The sequence below is a fragment of the Ambystoma mexicanum genome, chromosome 14 (assembly GCF_040938575.1).
Source record: "Ambystoma mexicanum isolate Mex_15411 chromosome 14, UKY_AmexF1_1, whole genome shotgun sequence".
NCBI lineage: Eukaryota > Metazoa > Chordata > Amphibia > Caudata > Ambystomatidae > Ambystoma > Ambystoma mexicanum.
Window position 1 is genome coordinate 469,728,311 of NC_090940.1, and position 21,168 is coordinate 469,749,478.

A 21,168-nucleotide genomic window follows, 5' to 3' on the forward strand; every position below is an offset into this window, starting at 1 on the left:
TTCTCCCCCTTCATGTTCATTAGCCACTTTAACGGCTTATGGTCAGTCTGCACAGTGAAGTGGGTCCCATAGAGGTAGGGCCGCAGCTTCCTTAGGGCCCACACAACAGAGAAACATTCTTTCTCTACCGTGGACCATCTGAGCTCTCTGTCCTTAAGCTGGCGACTAATAAAACCGATAGGGTGTTCCTTACCCTTCTCATCTACTTGTGATAGTACAGCTCCTATCCCAGTGTCAGAGGCATCCGTCTGCACGATAAAAGGTCTTTGATAATCAGGGGCCCTGAGCACAGGGGCCTGGCACAAGGAGTCTTTCAAGCCATTGAAGGCCTTCTCACACTCGTCAGTCCAAGTTACCTTCTTGGGTTTCTTCGGAGTTGTGAGGGCAGTCAGAGGAGCAGCTATGGTGCCATAGTCTGCCATAAAATTGCGGTAATAACCCGTGAGTCCTAAGAAGGCTCTCACTTGGGTTTGTGTAGTGGGGGTAGGCCAGTCTTGTACTGCTTGTACTTTACTGAGGAGAGGCTGTATCCTTCCTCCACCTACTTCATGCCCAAGGTAAACCACTGAGCCTTGTCCAATCTGGCATTTACTCGCCTTTATGGTCAAGTGGGCTTTCTGAAGAGCCTGGAGCACAATCCCGAGGTGTTTCACATGGTCTTCCCAGGTGGCACTGAAAACTGCTATATCGTCCAGATATGCAAGACAGAATTCGTCCAACCCATTCAACACATGATTCACAAGCCTCTGGAAAGTGGCAGGTGCCTTCTTCAATCCGAACGGCATTACCCGGAATTGGTAAAGCCCGTCGGGAGTTGAAAATGCTGTCTTCTCCTTGGCATGTTCTGCTAAAGCTATTTGCCAATAGCCCGCAGTCAGGTCAAACGTGCTGAGGTACTTGGAGGCACCCAAGGTATCCACCAGCTCGTCAGTTCGAGGCAAGGGGTGAGCGTCTGTCTTGGTGACAGCATTCAGAGCCCTGTAATCCACGCAGAACCTCAATTCAGAAGTGCCTGCCTTTGGAACCAATACCACAGGACTGGACCAAGGACTACTAGAGGGTTCAATCACCCCAAGGTCTAACATCTTGTTGACCTCGGTCTTAATATAAGACCGTACTTTATCCGACATCCTGTATCCCCTACTTTTGGTAGGTACACTGTCTCCTGTGTCAATGTTATGTTTGCACCAAGGTGTCAAACCAGGCGACTGTGAAAACAGGGGGGAAAACTGCCTAAGCAAACTTTTCACCTCAGCCTGCTGATCAGAAGTCAGGTGAGGGGCCACTCGGACACCCTCAACGGAGCTATCTGAAGGACCGCTTTGGAACAGGTCGGGAAGAGGTTCTGACTCCTCTTCCTCAACGTCTGACGCCAGTAGCAGTGCTGCGATTTCGACTCTTGGGACGAAAGCCTTCAGTCTATTTACGTGGAACACTTTTGGAGCCTGTCCAGGCCTTCCAAGGTCCACTAAATAGTTCACCTCACCCAGGGGCTCCACCACTGTGTAAGGGCCTGACCATTTGTCCTGTAAAGCGCGAGGCCTTATAGGGTTCATGATCAGGACTTGCTGACCAGGGGTAAAGTGAATTAAGGAAGCTTTCTGGTCGTACCAATGTTTCACCAGCGCTTGTCCTGCCTTCAACTTTTCACTAGCCAAGCCCATCAGGAGTACCATCCGTTTTCTGAGCCCTAGCACATAGTCAACTACATTGGTAGTAACAGGGGGAGTGGGCATCTCCCATCCCTCTTTGACGATGGCTAAGGGTCCCCGTACGGGATGACCGAACAGAAGTTCGAAGGGGCTGAAGCCAACACCCTCCTGTGGTACCTCTCTGTAGGCAAACAGCAAGCATGGTAAAAGAAGATCCCATTTTCTTCTCTGGGGCTCCTCCAGAGCCCCAATCATGCTCTTTAACGTTCTGTTGAAACGTTCCACCAGACCATTGGTCTGGGGGTGATATGCAGAAGAGAACTTGTAGGTGACCCCACATTCTTTCCACATAGCCTGCATATACTTCGACATAAAGTTGCTGCCACGATCTGACACAACTTCTTTAGGGAAGCCAACCCTAGTAAATATGCCGAGTAAAGCTTTTGCAACTGACTTGGCAGTTACAGTCTTTAATGGGATGGCCTCAGGATACCTGGTTGCATGGTCGACCAGCACCAGGATAAACCTATTGCCTGAGGATGTTTGCGGGTCAAGGGGACCAACGATGTCGATCCCTACCCTTTCAAATGGTACCCCCACAACTGGGAGCGGTACCAACGGAGCTTGGATTGTCGCGCCAACCTTACCAGACAACTGGCAGGAGGCACAACTCCTGCAGTGACTTTCTACTTGCACCCCCATCTTGGGCCAGTAGAAGTGCATGGATAACCTTTGCTTGGTCCTCTTCATACCAAGGTGACCAGCAAGGGGAACTTCATGCACCAACTGCAGGAGGAAGGGTCTAACAGAAAGGGGAACCACCAACCTCCTATGGTCTCCTTCTGTAGACTCTGTGGGCTCACTGTACAGGAGTCCACCTTCCCAATAAATCCGATGCTTCCCAGGAGGTTCACCCTCAAGCTGGGAGCAGGCCTGTCTCCTTAGGCCTTCCAGAGATGGGCACTCACGTTGGCCCTTACTGAAGTCGTCCCTATCAGGACCTCCTTCAACTAACAAGTCTTTTAGTTCAGGATGGTCGTTGGGGTCGAACACTTCAGGCATCGCCACCTCCTCGTCAGGCTCGGGCGATTGACCAACTCCCTCCACCGCAGTGGTAGGCGAGCTCGGGGGAATATTCTCTTTCCCCCGTCGGGACTTGTTGACTCCTTTCGCCTTGGGTTTCCCCTTCGGCTGGGGCGGCGTATTGGTCTTGGCCAATGCTGCCCGTGCTTGAGACCGTGTGTAGGGTCTTTCGGCAGTGTCTCCTACGAGCCCTAGAGCTCTGAGATCATTGCCCAACAAGACCTTTCCCGGGACGTTTCTCTGAATGCTCACTGGAATCCTAACTGCTGTACCATTTAAAGTTAGATTAACAGGGATCACGGGAAACATACGGAGGGGGCCGTCAGCCAACTTAGTGGGCATCAGAGGAGCTCTGGCAACTTCCTCTGAGTCTACCAAGGTAGAATCCACTACAGTTCGACTGCACCCACTATCCCTAAGAGCTGGAGTATCCACTCCATTGATCAGCACACTGTCTTTAAAGTAGTGCTTGGTATTATCCGGAATCCTAGCATACGCCTCTGCGACTTTAGGCTCCCAGGAACCCAGGGACACTAAAACTACCTCAGCCTCTATTCCGCTGGGAAATGAGTCTGAGGAGAAGGATGCTCCTGTAATCTCTTCTTCCTCGTAGGAGGAGAAGGCCAGATTAGCGGAGTGGACCCCCAAAGGTTTAACCTTACACCGGGGATCCCCCTTCACATGGTCAGTTGCTCCACAAGAAAAACAAGCCCCATTGGGTCTGTTTACGTAGGGAGGCTTATTATAACCAGAGTTCTGTTTCGGAGGCGAACCTCCGCTACCCTGTGAGTTCTCGTATGGCTTACCCTTATTTTTCTTTTTGTGGCCCTTATGGGAAGAAGATTTAGCAGATTCCCCACCCTCCATATCTTTGGACTTTTTCCCTTCCTCCTGCTTACCAGGATGAGTTTTGTCCTTATGGGACACTCGATGTGACACCCATAAGTCTGCTGCAATGGCCAGCTTCTTAGGATCTATCTCCTTCGAATCGGCCAAATGCTGCTTAAGCTCCGGGGAAGAAGAAGCAAAAATGTGTTCCAGCATGACCAGATTGATCATGCCTTCGAAGGTAGAAACCTTATAACCTTCAACCCAGCCAGTTAAGTTTTTCAGGGACTCAGCTACATACGACACCCAAGTACCACCTTCCTTTTTCTTATACTCTCTAAACCTTTTCAAATATTGGGTCGGAGTCTTCCCAAACTTTAAAATGAGAGTCTGCTTCAACATTGCAAAATCAGCGCGCTCAGCCTTCGACATTTCCATAATGGCACTGCAACCAGAATGGGGCAGTCTGCTGAGTAACCATGCAATCTTATCCGCATTATCAACCTCTTGAACCTCGCATGCATACTCAAACGCATTTAACCAGTCCATAATGTCATTTCGTTCCTCATACACACTGAGCAGATCTTTTGGAAACCGTGGATGAGAGGAAGCCCCAGAACCATGTCCAGGACCCTTGGACCCATTTGCGAACTGAAGCTTGGCCAGTTCCAACTGGTAATCCCTGTCTTTTTGTTTTTCTGCCTGGTCGATTTTCAGTTTGGCTATGCTGAATTCAAGCTCCTGCTGCCTAAACCGCAGCTCTTGCTTCTTGAATTCAAGCATAGCCTCCCCATCAACACTGGCAGAGGAAACGTTAGACATTACATCCTCCCTGTCCTCGTGGTCGTGATGGATCAGTGCAGCGGCAGAACCGTCGGTTCTGCCAGTGAGAGCAGCCCCACCACCTTCTGCACTGTCCTCGGAAGTTATGGCGTCAAGCTGCGCTTCTTGCCACGCCACGATTCTCTGGATCATTTCCAATTTAGTGCCTTGAGAGGAAACCCCTCTCTCCGCACACATCTTCTTCAATGTTTCAGATTTCGAAGCATTTAAGGTTAATAAAGTATTCGTTTCCATACTGTTGATAGGACTATGGCCTTTTTAACGTTATATTCAATACTTTACTGCGTGTCCTGGTTGGAATAACCTGAAAACGCCTTAGCTCGTGCGCAACACTGGATACCTTCAGTCGTATCCCACCGCTGTACACCAATTTGTTAAGACGGATTTCTGAACTCTGTCCTGGTGGCGCAGAAGTTCAGAAGGCCAACCTAATTACTTGGAACAGGGTAACCTCTGGACAAGCCAGACCAATCAAGGTAGCGATCGCGGCGGTCAAGACTAGGTCTCAAGAGGGGTGAGGGTGACTGAAAGCCCGCAATGAGCACACAAAGCAAGAGCGCTTACAAACTACTCCAAACAGTTGTTTATATCAAGAATAGATACACATTTATTATAAGGCCTTGAAACTAATAACCACAGTAAAAGCAGCAATATACAACGATATTAAACCAACACATACACTATCCACCCAATATATATACAGAATACACAGTTTCACAGCATTAGCAGCACGAAATATGTTATCCACCTGCAGGGGAAGAAAAACAGGCAGTGCGAACCAATGCGTGTGATATGTCCGCCTTCTGAGGCCCCTAACTAGATGGTAGTCCAATCCCTACGAAGAGTGGAGCCTAGCGCTCAAAAGTACCTGCGCCCGCCGGTGCCAATGGGCAGAAGGTGAAGCTCTTCGGAGGACGTTGGACAGCTCTGTAGGGTGCCCTAATGAAGGAGAACACGGTCCGCGACTCTAGCGCAGCCTCCACTGTGAGGCAGAAGTAGGGCGCGAGTACGGACAAGGGGTGCTGTATTTACAGCGGGGAAAAGCAAGGGGCACTGCAGGAGGGCGACCAGATCCTAGCTAATCTACTCACCGGTCCCCGAAGCAAGCAGGCCCGAGCTTCTCCTCGATAGATGCAGCTTCTGGCAGGTTCTGAAGAGCAGGGAACGTCTCGTCGTCGTGCAGAGTAAAAAGACGTCCCGATCGAAGAATCCTGCACAGTTTTGTCGCCACGGCAGGGCAACGGAACGGCCGGGTGTATTCAAGCCAAACGAGCACCGTTCACCTCTAGCTTAGGGTTGCTAAGCAAACGAAGCGGGTGAGCGTGCCCCGGACTCAGAATACCACCCAACCTGTCGGCGATTACAGAGCAGGACTCCTTAGTAAGCTGGTCAGTCAACTGGATGGCCCAGAGACACTTCCGAAGGCTTACGGCAGGAGTTGATGAAGGTGCCGGGAATAGCTGGTCCTGCTATTCCAATAGGTCGAAGCGCCAGTACAGGCCTTCTTGTTCGATCTTAGGTGGAAAGGGCTTCACCGGACGACAGCAATGAGGAGCAGAAGTTCTTCAGGGGGTCACCAGCGATTCCTCGGTCCAGCCTCGTGTTCGCAGGATACTTGGCTCCTGTAACCCTGGGTTCGTAAGAACTCAGGAGATCGACATGGCAGTGGTGTTTCCAGCTCCCTCTTATCCACGGTTCCCTTCGCGCCAAAACGGAGGGGAGCCAATGGGAGATCCGCTCATCAACACACATACCATACGTGGACCAATCACGGACCACAGTGGTCCCAGGCATTCACACCACCCTAGACTCTCTGGCACCCAGGATGTGTATTGGGACCAGACAGCCCAGCCCACATCCTGGGGGCACTCAAACGACATGTAGAAGCCCGCGAAAGCAACCGTGTTTCGCGGGAAACTACATGCCCAAATAAGGAAGGCCCCGGGTCGCCTGACCCGGGGGAAGGTAAAGGGAGCAAGACGGACAGTGGACGAGACAAAGGAGCCTCGTGGTCCGGCCATTTTGGGTAGCCGGGCCACCCTTTTGTGTTCGCGGCAAAAAGGTGCTCAGAACGGCAAAAGGAGCTCAAAATAAACCAAATGATCGCTGCCACCAGCCCAGTCCCTGAATGACTTGCACCGATCCAAAAACCATCCTACAAGAGTGTCTAGGGTCTGTAGAAGGCTAGAGACCCAAGAGAGCTGTAACTTAGCTTACAGTGCCCTCTTGTGTCGTGTTGCACTAAAATGGCGACACGATAAAAGAAACTACGGGAAACAGCGTTCCCCGGTACTGACTGTCTTAAGGGCATGTCAGTTTCCCCGTAAGAAAGGAGCGAAAGCCCAGAGGAGTACGGCAGAAGGCTGCACTTCTCTGGCAAAGTCAAGAAAACAGGTTGAAAACAATAGCAAAAAGTTTAGGGGTTGCCACATGGAAGGAAAGTTCCCTACAATAACGAAATCTTTCCTAACAGCCGCCCCAGCCAAAGGGGAAACCCAAGGCGAAAGGAGTCTACAAGTCAAAACGAGGGAAAGAGAATATTCCCCCGAGCTCGCCTACCACTGCGGTGGAGGAAGTTGGTCAATCGCCCGGGCCTGACGAGGAGGTGGCGATGCCTGAAGTATTCAACCCCAACGATCATCCTGAACTAAAAGACTTGTTAGTTGAAGGAGGTCCTGATAGGGACGAATTCAGTAAAGGCCAACGTGAGTGCCCATCTCTGGAAGGCCTAAGGAGACAGGCCTGCTCCCAGCTTGAGGGTGAACCTCCTGGGAAGCATAGGATTTATTGGGAAGGTGGACTCCTGTATAGTGAGCCCACAGAGTCTACAGAAGGAGACCATAGGAGGTTGGTGGTTCCCCTTGCTGTTAGGCCCTTCCTCCTGCAGTTGGCGCATGAAGTTCCCCTTGCTGGTTACCTTGGTATGAAGAGGACCAAGCAAAGGTTATCCATGCACTTCTACTGGCCCAAGATGGGGGTGCAAGTAGAAAGTCACTGCAGGAGTTGTGCCTCCTGCCAGTTGTCTGGTAAGGTTGGCGCGACAATCCAAGCTCTGTTGGTACCGCTCCCAGTTGTGGGGGTACCATTTGAAAGGGTAGGGATCGACATCGTTGGTCCCCTTGACCCGCAAACATCCTCGGGCAATAGGTTTATCCTGGTGCTGGTCGACCATGCAACCAGGTATCCTGAGGCCATCCCATTGACAACTGTAACTGCCAAGTCAGTTGCAGAAGCTTTACTCGGCATATTTACTAGGGTTGGCTTCCCTAAAGAAGTTGTGTCGGATCATGGCAGCAACTTTATGTCGAAGTATAGGCAGGCTATGTGGAAAGAATGTGGGGTCACCTACAGGTTCTCTTCTGCATACCACCCCCAGACCAATGGTCTGGGGGGGGCGTTTCAACAGGACGTTAAAGAGCGTGATTGGGGCTCTGGGGGAGCCTCAGAGAAGAAAATGGGATCTTCTTGTTTCATGCTTACTGTTTGCCTACCGAGATGTACCACAGGAGGGTGTTGGCTTCAGCCCCTTCGAACTTCTGTTCGGTCATCCCGTACGGGGAACTTAGCCATCGTCAAAGAGGGATGGGAGATGCCCACTCCCCCTGTTACTACCAACGTAGTTGATTATGTGCTAGGGCTCAGAAAACGGATGGTACTTCTGATGGGTTTGGCTAGTGATAAATTGAAGGCAGGGCAAGCGCTGGTGAAACCTTGGTACGACCAGAAAGCTTCCCTCATCAACTTTACACTTGGTCAGCAAGTCCTGATCATGAATCCCATAAGGCCTCGAGCTTTACAGGACAAATGGTCAGGCCCTTACCCAGTGGTGGAGCCCCTGGGTGAGGTTAACTATTCAGTGGACCTTGGAAGGCCTGAACAGGCTCCAAAAGTGTTTCACGTGAATAGGCTGAAGGCTTTCGTCCCAAGCGTCGAAATCGCAGCACTGCTACTGGCTTCAGATGTTGAGGAAGAGGAGTCTGAACCTCTCCCTGACCTGTTCCCAAGCAGTCCTTCAGATAGCTCTTTTGAGGGTGTCCGAGTGGCCCCTCACCAAAATGGACAAGCCTCAGTGGTTTACCTTGGACATGAAGTAGGTGGAGGGAGGAGACAGCTTCTACCCAGTAAGGTACAAGCAGTACAAGACTGGCCTTCCCCCACTACGCAAACCCAAGTGAGAGCCTTTTTAGGACTCACGGGGTATTACCGCAATTTTGTGGCAGACTATGGCACCATAGCTGCTCCTCTGACTGCCCTCACAACTCCGAAGAAACCCAAGAAGGTAACTTGGACCGACGAGTGTGAGAAGGCCTTCAATGGCTTAAAAGACTCCTTGTGCCAGGCCCCTGTCCTCAGGGCCCCTGATTATCAAAGACCTTTTATCGTGCAGACGGACGCCTCTGACACTGGGATAGGAGCTGTACTATCACAAGTAGATGAGAAGGGTAAGGAACACCCTATCGGTTTTATTAGTCGCCAGCTTAAGGACAGAGAGCTCAGACGGTCCACGGTAGAGAAAGAATGTTTCTCTGTTGTGTGGGCCCTAAGGAAGCTGAGGCCCTACCTCTATGGGACCCACTTCACTGTGCAAACTGACCATAAGCCGTTAAAGTGGCTAATGAACATGAAGGGGGAGAATCCAAAGTTGCTTAGGTGGTCCATAAGTCTACAAGGCTTCGACTTCACTATTGAGCATAGGCCAGGTGTCCAACATAGCAATGCTGATGGGTTGTCCAGAATGTTTAACCGACCTGAACAAGAGACTCATCCAGGGATGGATTAGTTCCCCCTGTCCATAGTCTGGGAGGGGCGTGTGTTAGGAAAGATTTCATAATTGTAGGTAATTTTCCTTCTATGTGGCAACCCCTAAACTTTTTGCTGTTGTTTTTCACCTTGTTCTTGACTTTGCCAGAGAAGTGCAGCCTTCTGCTGCACTCCTCTGGGCTTTCGCTCCTTTTCTTACGGGGAAACTGACATGCCCTTAAGACAGTCAGTACCGGGGAATGCTGTTTCCCATAGTTTCTTTTATCGTGTTGCGGCTTTAGTGCAACATGACACAAGAGGGCACTGTAAGCTAAGTTACAGCTCTCTTGGGTCTCTAGCCTTCTACAGGCCCTAGATACTTGTTTAGGATGGTATTTGATTGGTGCAAGTCATTCAGGGACTCGAATGGTGGCAGCGATCGTTTTGTGTATTTTGAGCTCCTTTTGGCGTTCTGAGCGCGTTTTTCGCACTGAACCCAAAATGGTGGCCTGGCTCCCAAAATGGCCAGACCACGAGGCTCCTTTGTCCTGTCCACTGACCGTCTTGCTCCCTTCACCTTCCCCAGGTCGAGCGACCCGGGGCCTTCCTTATTTGGGCATGTACTTTCCCGCGAAACACGGATGCTTTCGCGGGCTTCTACATGTCGTTTGTGTGCCTCCAGGGTGTGGGCTGGGATGTCTGGTCCCAATACACATCCTGGGTGCCAGAGAGTCTAGGGTAGTGTGAATGCCTGGGACCACCGTGGTCCGTGATTGGTCCACGAATGGTGTGTGTGTTGATGAGCGGATCTCCCATTGGCTCCCCTCCGTTTTGGCACGAAGGGAACCGTGGATAAGAGGGGGCTGGAAACACCACTACCATGTCGATCTCCTGAGTTCTCACGAACGAAGGAATACAGGAGCCAAGTATCCTGCAACCACGAGGCTGGACCGAGGAATCGCTGGTGACCCGCTGAAGGAATCCTCCTTTGCACTGCTGTCGTCCTGTGAAACCCTTTCCTCCTTTGATCGAACCAGAAGGCCTGTACTGGTGCTTCGACCTTTGGAATAGCAGGAACAGCTATTCCCGGCGACTTCATCATCTCCTGCCAAGTAAGCCTTCGGAAGTGTCTCTGGGCCATCCAGTTGACTGACCAGCTTACCAGGGAGTCCTGCTCTGTAACCGCCGCCAGGTTGTGTTGTATTTCGAGTCCTTGTCACTCTCCCACGCTTCGTACACTTGGCGTTCCCAAGTCTGAAGGGAGGAGTGTACATTTGGCTCGGATACACACGGCCGCTCCGTTGTCCTGCTGCGGCAACAAACTGTGCTGGTTTCGTCGATTGGGACGTCTTTTTGCTCTACACGACTACGAGGCGTTCCCTGCTCTTCTGAACCTGCCAGCTGCTGAAACTAACGTGGAGAAGCCTGGGACTGCTTGCATCGGGGACCGGTGAGTAGTATAGCTAGGATCTGGTCGCCCTCCTGCAGTAGCCCATTGCTTTTCCCCGCTGTGTAAAAACAGCACCCTTTTGTCCGTACTCGCGCTCTGCTTCTGCTCGCTGTGGAGGCTGCGCTTGAGTTGCGGAACCTGTTCTCCTTCTGTTGTGCACTAAGCCGAACTGCCTGACTTCCTCCGAAGAGCTTCTCCTTTTGCCCGTTGGCACCGGCGTGGCAGGTACTTTGAGCACAAGGCTCCACTCTTCGCAGGGCTCGGACTTCCATCTAGTTAGGTGCCTCTGAAGGCGAACTGAGTCTAAAGCATTATCGCACTGCCTGTTTTCTTTCCCTTTCAGGTGGACTACACATTTCATGCCTCTAATGCTTGCGACTGTCGTATTTGTATATATATTGTGTTGATATGGTATGTGTTGGCTTAATATTGTGATATAGTGATTTTCTCGCTACGGTCATTGTTTTAAAGGCCTTAAAATAAATGTGTATATATTTTTGATATAACAACTGTTTGGAGTAGTTTGTAAGCGCTCTTGCTTTGTGTGCTCATTGCGGGCTTTCAGTCACCCTCACCCCTCTTGAGACCTAGTCTTGACCGCCGCGATCGCTACCTTGATTGGTCTGGCTTGTCCAGAGGTTACCCTGTTCCAAGTAATTAGGTTGGCCTTCTGAACTTCTGCGCCACCAGGACAGAGTTCAGAAATCCGTCTTAACACTGTTCACAGGCTGAATGTATACGGCTGAAATCTTCAATGCATTATCAGCTTTCCTGACTGTTTTGGAACGTGTATTTGCCATCTGTTAATGCAGTCGCCCTGTTTTCATCGTCCCTTCTAGTTTACAGGCTGCACTCCCATGGTGATCACATTCTCCTCTCCAGAGCAGGCTAACTACCAGCTGCTCCTCCTCAGAGGCGTTCATCCTTTCTGTCCCTGCTCCCTACACCGTTTCGCGTTGCATGTACTCGCTTCCCAGCTCTCTGGTTTAGATGCGTGTTCCCTGCCTTCTCTCCTCTTCCTACAGCCTTCCAATGAGCTCCACAAGATAGTGTTCAGAATGCTTTATCACACCCATTATTCAACATATAGCTGTAACCCGCTAGAAGTATTGAAACGTGCTAAACAACTAACAAAACCAGCTAGAAAATGTACTTCCCTTGCGTTTTGGTAAATGCAGGGTACACGCGTCTGAACCGGAAGCAAGCATTTCAGCAGTATAAATTCAGCCTGTGAACAACACATTTTGATCCTCCCTTGTATGGGAGAAGAGTGGTTCAAAAGAACAGGATTCGACTGAACAAACGCACGAACAGAGTACAAAATGGGAACCCACTAGAATTCGCATTTACAAAAAGCGAGGAAAGTACATTTTCTAGCTGTTTTTACTAGTTTTTAGCACGTTTCAATACGTCTAGCGGGTTACGGGTATATGTTGAATAATGGCATTCTGAGCACTGTGTATCTCGTGGAGCTCATTTGTTCATCTTTATCCCTATCCAGCGGTGGTAAATATGAAGGAAGAAGGCTGTAGGAAGAGGAGAGAAGGCAGGGAACACGCATCTAAACCAGAGAGCTGGGAAGCAAGTCCAAGCAACGCGAAACGGTGCAGGGAGCAGGGATAGAAAGGATAAACGCCTCTGAGCAGGAGCAGCTGGTAGTTAGCCTGCTCTGGAGAGGAGAATGTGATCACCAGGGGAGTGCAGCCTGTAAACTAGAAGGGACGATGAACACAGGGCGACTGCATTAACAGATGGCAAATACACGTTCCAAAACAGGAAAGCTGATAATGCATTGAAGATTTCAGCCGTATACATTCAGCCTGTGAACAGCAGTAGATGTTGAACCCCCCTTGTATAGGAGAACAGTGGTTAAAATCTTCATGATTGCACAACAAACGCACGGACACAGTACATACAACATGGGAACCCACCAGAATTCGCATTTACAAAAACGCGAGGAAAATACATTTTCTAGCTGTTTTTGCTAGTTTTTAGCACGTTTCAATACGTCTAGCGGGTTACGGCTACATTTTGAATAATGGGTGTTATAAAGCATTCTGAGCAACGTGTTTCTTTTGAAGCTCATTTGTTGGTTTGAAGGCAGCGGGAAGAGGAGAGAAGGCAGGAAACGCGTCTAAACCAGAGAGCTGGGAAGCGAGTACTTGCAACGCGAAACGATGCAGAGAACAAGGACAGAAAGGAAGAAGGCCTCTGAGAAGGAACAGCTTCTAAACCAGAGAGCAGGGAAGCGAGTGTTTGCAAGGCGAAACGGTGCAGGGACCAGGGACAGAAAGGAAGAACGCCTCTGAGGAGGAACAGCTGGTAGTTATCCTTCTTTGGGGAGGAGAACGTGATCACCATGGGAGAGGATTGTTGAGAGGGTTACAGAGGGGGAGGTCTGAGATCAGAAAATCCAGAGTATTCCCTGCAGAGTGTGTAGGGCCAGCGGCATGAAGAGTTGCAGATCTCGTAAAAGTCCAGGTCAGGAAGCATACAGGTTCATGTTGAATTCTCAAAGTAGGCGGAGTTGAGTGGTAGGAGGCCAGGATGGAGAAGTCCATCCACTGAGAGATGAAGGGGGCAGGTAAATAGCCACGGTGAGAGAATGGCCAGGACAGAGAGAATGAATGCAGACAAGGCATTCGTAAGAGGAGTCGGCCTGCATAGGAAAGCAATCTACTACGGGAATCAAGGATACTGCCCCACAAGAACGGTTGGATCTGGGCATGGAGAGGAACTTGTCATCAGGAAGGAGAGTGTCAAAGCTCGAGACAGCGCTAGCCGTCAACCATATCTCGGTTAGACCAAGGACATCATTGTCAGATTCTTCGAGGAAGTGTCAGATGTCAGATTGTTTGAAACTGAATGAGAGTTGAGAGTGGGGAGGGGAACAAATCAGGTACTCCCTGCGGAGGTGTAGAAGGAGCCTGAACTAGGGCAGATGAGGAAGGAGAGAGGCAAGGAAGCCGAAGAAGGGAGAAAAGAGACAGCAGGAGAGCAGGATCAATCCGGGAGCTAGGAGTGGTGAGAAGGTTAGACGGGGGATCTGAGTCTCAGGATTGGAATGGGAAGGAGTTTGATATCACATGTCATGCTATAGGAAGGGTCTCAGGTTTGGTATTAGAAGCATTGGGATATCACATCTCATACTATCGGAAGGGTCTCAGGATTGGAATTGGAAGGAGTTTGATATCACATCTCATGCAATAGTATGGTAGGTAGGTAGAAGCATTGAGATATCAAGTCTCATGGTATAGGAAGGGTCTCAGAATTGGAATGGGAAGGAGTTGGATATCACATCTCAAGCTATAGGAAGGGTCTCAAGATTGGAATGGGAAGCAGTTTGATATCACATCTGATGTCATAGTATGGGTCTCAGGTTTGGTAGAAGCATTGGGATATCACATCTCATGCAATCAGAAGGGTATCAGGATTGGATTTGGAAGGAGTTGGATATCCAATCTCATGCTATAGGAAGGGTCTCAGGTTCGACTCAGAAGGAGTTGGATATCACATCTCATGTTATAGGAAGGGTCTCCGGATTGGAATGAGAAGGACTTGGATATCACATATCATGCTATAGGAAGGCTCTCAGGTTTGGAAAGGGAAGGAGTTGGATATCACATTTCATGTTAGAGGTAGGATCTCAGGTTTGGTATTAGAAGCATTGAGATATCACATCTCATGCTATCGGAAGGATCTCAGGTTTGGTATTAGAGGCATTGAGATATCACATCTCATGCTATCGGAAGGGTCTCAGGTTTGGAACGGGAAGGATTTGGATATCACATCTCATGTTATAGGAAGGATCTCAGGTTTGGTATTAGAAGCATTGAGATATCACATCTCATGCTATTGGAAGGATCTCAGGTTTGGTATTAGAGACATTGAGATATCACATCTCTGCTAAAGGGTCTCAGGTTTGGAATGGGAAGGAGTTGGATATCCCATTTCATGTTATAGGAAGGGTCTCAGGTTTGGTATAAGAATTGAGATATCACATCTCTGCTATCGAAAGTGTCTCAGGATTGGGATGGAAGGAGTTGGATATCACATCTCATGCTATAGGACGGGTCTCGGGTTTGGTATTAGTAGAAGCATTGAGATATACATCACATGCTGTAGGAAGGGTCTCCGGTTTGGCATTGGAAGGAATTGGATATCACATCTCATGTCATAGGAAGGATCACAGGTTTGCTATTAGAAGCATTGAGATATCACATCTCATGCTATAGGAATGGTCTCAGGATTGGAATGGGAAGGAGATGGATATTACATTCTTGCTATAGGAAGGGTCTCATGTTTGGAATGCGAAGGATTTGGATACCACATCACATGTTAGAGGAAGGGTCTCAGGGTTGGTATAAGCATTGAGATATCACATCTCTGCTATCGGAAGTGTCTCAGGATTGAAATGGAAGGAGTTGGATATCCCATCTCATGTTATACGACGGGTCTCAGGTTTGGTATTAGAATCATTGAGATATCACATCTCATGCTGTAGGAAGGGTCTAAGGATTGGAATGGGAAGGACTTGGATATCACATCTCATGCTATAGGTAGGCTCTCAGGTTTGGAAAGGGAAGGAGTTGGATATCACATTTCATGTTCGAAAATGGATCTCATGTTTGGTATTAGAGGCATTGAGATATCACATCTCATTCTATAGGAAGGGTCTCAGGATTGGAATGGGAAGGAGTAGGATATCCCATCTCATGTTATAGGACGGGTCTCGGGTTTGTTATTAGAATCATTGAGATATCACATCTCATGCTGTAGGAAGGGTCTCAGGATTGGAATGGGAAGGAGTTGGATATCACATCTCATGCCAAAGGGAGGGTCTCAGGTTTGGAAGGGGAAGGATTTTGATATCACATCTCGTGTTATAGGAAGGATCTCAGATTTGGTATTAGAAGCATTGAGACATCACATCTCATGCTATAGGAAGGGTCTCATTTTGGAATGGGAAGGAATGGGATATCACATCTCATGCTATAGGAAGGGTCTCAGGTTTGGTATAAGCATTGAGATATCACATCTCATGCTATAGGAAGGGTCTCAGGATTGGAATGGGAAGGAGTTGTATATGTCATCTCATGCCATAGGAAGGGTCTCAGGTTTGGTATAAGCATTGAGATATCACATCTCTGCTATCGGAAGGGTTTTAGGATTGGAATGGGAAGGAGTTGGATATCCCATATCATGTTATAGGAAGGGTCTCAGTTTTGGTATTAGAAGCATTGAGATATCACATCTCATGCTATAGGAAGGGTCTCAGGATTGGAATGGGAAGGACTTGGATATCACATCTCATGCTATAGGGAGGGTCTCAAGTTTGATATTAGAAGCATTGAGTTAACAAATCTCATGATATGGGAAGGGTCTCAGGATTGGAATGGGAAGGAGTTGGATATCACATCTCATGATAAAGGAAGGGTCTAAGGTTTGGAAGGGGAAGGATTTGGATATCACAACTCATGTTATAGGACGGGTGTCAGGTTTGGTATTAGAAGCATTGAGATAGCAAGTGTCCTGGTATAGGAAGGGTCTCAGAATTGGAATGGGAAGGAGTTGGATATCACATCTCAAGCTATAGGAAGGGTCTCAGGATTGGAATGGGAAGGAGTTTGATATCACATCTCATGCCATAGTATGGGTCTCAGGTTTGGTAGAAGCATTGGGATATCACATCTCATGCTATCGGAAGGGTATCAGGATTGGATTTGGAAGTAGTTGGATATCCCATCTCATGCTATAGGAAGGGTCTCAGGTTGGAATGGGAAGGAGTTGGATATCACATCTCATACTATAGGAAGGGTCTCAGGATTGGAATGGGAAGGACTTCGATATCACATCTCATGTTATAGGAAGGCTCTCAGGTTTGGAAGGGGAAGGAGTTGGATATCACATTTCATGTTAGAGGTAGGATCTCAGGTTTGGTATTAGAGGCATTGAGATATCACATCTCATGCTATCAGAAGGGTCTCAGGATTGGAATGGGAAGGAGTTGGATATCACATCTCATGCCAAAGGGAGGGTCTCAGGTTTGGAAGGGGAAGGAGTTGGATACCACATCTCATGTTATAGGAAGGGTCTCAGGGTTGGTATCAGCATTGAGATATCACATCTCTGCTATCGGAAGTGTCTCAGGATTGAAATGGAAGGAGTTGGATATCCCATCTCATGTTATAGGACGGGTCTCAGGTTTGGTATTAGAATCATTGAGATATCACATCTCATGCTGTAGGAAGGGTCTAAGGATTGGAATGGGAAGGACTTGGATATCACATCTCATGCGATAGGTAGGCTCTCAGGTTTGGAAAGGGAAGGAGTTGGATATCACATTTCATGTTAGAGGATGGATCTCATTTTTGGTATTAGAGGCATTGAGATATCACATCTCATGCTATAGGAAGGGTCTCAGGATTGGAATGGGAAGGATTTGGATATCACATCTCATGCTATAGGAAGGGTCTCAGGTTTGGTATAATCATTGAGATATCACATCTCATGCTATAGGAAGGGTCTCAGGATTGGAATGGGAAGGAGTTGGATATCCCATCTCATGTTATAGGACGGGTCTCAGGTTTGGTATTAGAATCATTGAGATATCACATCTCATGCTGTAGGAAGGGTCTAAGGATTGGAATGGGAAGGACTTGGATATCACATCTCATGCGATAGGTAGGCTCTCAGGTTTGGAAAGGGAAGGAGTTGGATATCACATTTCATGTTAGAGGATGGATCTCATTTTTGGTATTAGAGGCATTGAGATATCACATCTCATGCTATAGGAAGGGTCTCAGGATTGGAATGGGAAGGATTTGGATATCACATCTCATGCTATAGGAAGGGTCTCAGGTTTGGTATAAGCATTGAGATATCACATCTCATGCTATAGGAAGGGTCTCAGGATTGGAATGGGAAGGAGTTGGATATCACATCTCATGTTATAGGACGGGTCTCGGGTTTGTTATTAGAATCATTGCGATATCACATCTCATGCTGTAGGAAGGGTCTCAGGATTGGAATGGGAAGGAGTTGGATATCACATCTCATGCCAAAGGGAGGGTCTCAGGTTTGGAAGGGGAAGGATTTTGATATCACATCTCGTGTTATAGGAAGGATCTCAGATTTGGTATTAGAAGCATTGAGACATCACATCTCATGCTATAGGAAGGGTCTCATTTTGGAATGGGAAGGAATGGGATATCACATCTCATGCTATAGGAAGGGTCTCAGGATTGGTATAAGCATTGAGATATCACATCTCATGCTATAGGAAGGGTCTCAGGATTGGAATGGGAAGGAGTTGTATATCCCATATCATGTTATAGGAAGGGTCTCAGTTTTGGTATTAGAAGCATTGAGATATCACATCTCATGCTATAGGAAGGGTCTCAGGATTGGAATGGGAAGGACTTGGATATCACATCTCATGCTAAAGGGAGGGTCTCAGGTTTGGAAGGGGAAGGATTTGGATATCACATCTCATGTTATAGGAAGGATCTCAGGTTTGGTATTAGAAGCATTGAGATAGCAAGACTCCTGGTATAGGAAGGGTCTCAGAATTGGAATGGGAAGGAGTTGGATATCACATCTTAAACTATAGGAAGGGTCTCGGGATTGGAATGGGAAGGAGTTTGATATTACATCTCATGCCATAGTATGGGTCTCAGGTTTGGTAGAAGCATTGGGATATCACATCTCATGCTATCGGAAGGGTATCAGGATTGGATTTGGAAGTAGTTGGATATCCCATCTCATGCTATAGGAAGGGTCTCAGGTTGGAATGGGAAGGAGTTGGATATCACATCTCATGTTATAGGAAGGGTCTCAGGATTGGAATGGGAAGGACTTCGATATCACATCTCATGTTCTAGGAAGGCTCTCAGGTTTGGAAGGGGAAGGAGTTGGATATCACATTTCATGTTAGAGGTAGGATCTCAGGTTTGGGATTAGAGGCATTGAGATATCACATCTCATGCTATCAGAAGGCTCTAAGGATTGGAATGGGAAGGAGTTGGATATCACATCTCATGCCAAAGGGAGGGTCTCAGGTTTGGAAGGGGAAGTATTTGGATATCACATCTCGTGTTATAGGAAGGATCTCAGGTTTGGTATTAGAAGAATTGAGATATCACATCTCATGTTATCGGAAGGATCTCAGGTTTGGTATTAGAAGCATTGAGATATCACATCTCATGCTATCAGAAGGGTCTCAGGATTGGAATGGGAAGGAGTTGGATATCCCATCTCATGCTATAGGAAGGGTCTCAGGTTGGAATGGGAAGGAGTTGGATATCACATCTCATGCCATAGGAAGGATCTCAAGTTTGGTATTAGAAGCATTGAGACATCACATCTCATGTTATAGGAAGGGTCTCAGGATTGGAATGGGAAGGAGTTGGATATCACATCTCATGCTATAGGAAGGATCTCAGGTTTGGGATTAGAAGCATTGAGATATCACATCTCATGCTATCGGAAGGATCTCAGGTTTGCTATTAGAGACATTGAGATATCACATCTCTGCTATCGGAAGGGTCTCAGGTTTGGAATGGGAAGGAGTTGGATATCACATCTCATGCTATAGGACGGGTCTCGGGTTTGGTATTAGTAGAAGCATTGGGATATCACATCTCATGCTATAGGAAGGGTCTCAGGATTGGAATGGGAAGGAGTTGTATATGACATCTCATGCCATAGGAAGGGTCTCAGGTTTGGCATGAGCATTGAGATATCACATCTCTGCTATCAGAAGGGTCTCAGGATTGAAATGGAAGGAGTTGGATATCCCATTTCATGTTATAGGAAGGGTCTCAGGTTTGGTATAAGAAGTATGATATCACATCTCTGCTATCGAAAGTGTCTCAGGATTGGGATGGGAAGGAGTTGGATATCACATCTCATGCTATAGGACGGGTCTCGGGTTTGGTATTAGTAGAAGCATTGAGATATCACATCTCATGCTATAGGAAGGGTCTCAGGATTGGAATGGGGAGGAGTTGTATATGACATCTCATGCCATAGGAATGGTCTCAGGTTTGGTATGAGCATTGAGATATCACATCTCTGCTATCAGAAGGGTCTCAGGATTGGAATGGGAAGGAGTTGGATATCACATCTCATGCCAAAGGGAGGGTCTCAGGTTTGGAAGGGGAAGGAGTTGGATACCACATCTCATGTTATAGGAAGGGTCTCAGGGTTGGTATCAGCATTGAGATATCACATCTCTGCTATCGGAAGTGTCTCAGGATTGAAATGGAAGGAGTTGGATATCCCATCTCATGTTATAGGACGGGTCTCAGGTTTGGTATTAGAATCATTGAGATATCACATCTCATGCTGTAGGAAGGGTCTAAGGATTGGAATGGGAAGGACTTGGATATCACATCTCATGCGATAGGTAGGCTCTCAGGTTTGGAAAGGGAAGGAGTTGGATATCACATTTCATGTTAGAGGATGGATCTCATTTTTGGTATTAGAGGCATTGAGATATCACATCTCATGCTATAGGAAGGGTCTCAGGATTGGAATGGGAAGGATTTGGATATCACATCTCATGCTATAGGAAGGGTCTCAGGTTTGGTATAATCATTGAGATATCACATCTCATGCTATAGGAAGGGTCTCAGGATTGGAATGGGAAGGAGTTGGATATCCCATCTCATGTTATAGGACGGGTCTCAGGTTTGGTATTAGAATCATTGAGATATCACATCTCATGCTGTAGGAAGGGTCTAAGGATTGGAATGGGAAGGACTTGGATATCACATCTCATGCGATAGGTAGGCTCTCAGGTTTGGAAAGGGAAGGAGTTGGATATCACATTTCATGTTAGAGGATGGATCTCATTTTTGGTATTAGAGGCATTGAGATATCACATCTCATGCTATAGGAAGGGTCTCAGGATTGGAATGGGAAGGATTTGGATATCACATCTCATGCTATAGGAAGGGTCTCAGGTTTGGTATAAGCATTGAGATATCACATCTCATGCTATAGGAAGGGTCTCAGGATTGGAATGGGAAGGAGTTGGATATCACATCTCATGTTATAGGACGGGTCTCGGGTTTGTTATTAGAATCATTGCGATATCACATCTCATGCTGTAGGAAGGGTCTCAGGATTGGAATGGGAAGGAGTTGGATATCACATCTCATGCCAAAGGGAGGGTCTCAGGTTTGGAAGGGGAAGGATTTTGATATCACATCTCGTGTTATAGGAAGGATCTCAGATTTGGTATTAGAAGCATTGAGACATCACATCTCATGCTATAGGAAGGGTCTCATTTTGGAATGGGAAGGAATGGGATATCACATCTCATGCTATAGGAAGGGTCTCAGGATTGGTATAAGCATTGAGATATCACATCTCATGCTATAGGAAGGGTCTCAGGATTGGAATGGGAAGGAGTTGTATATCCCATATCATGTTATAGGAAGGGTCTCAGTTTTGGTATTAGAAGCATTGAGATATCACATCTCATGCTATAGGAAGGGTCTCAGGATTGGAATGGGAAGGACTTGGATATCACATCTCATGCTAAAGGGAGGGTCTCAGGTTTGG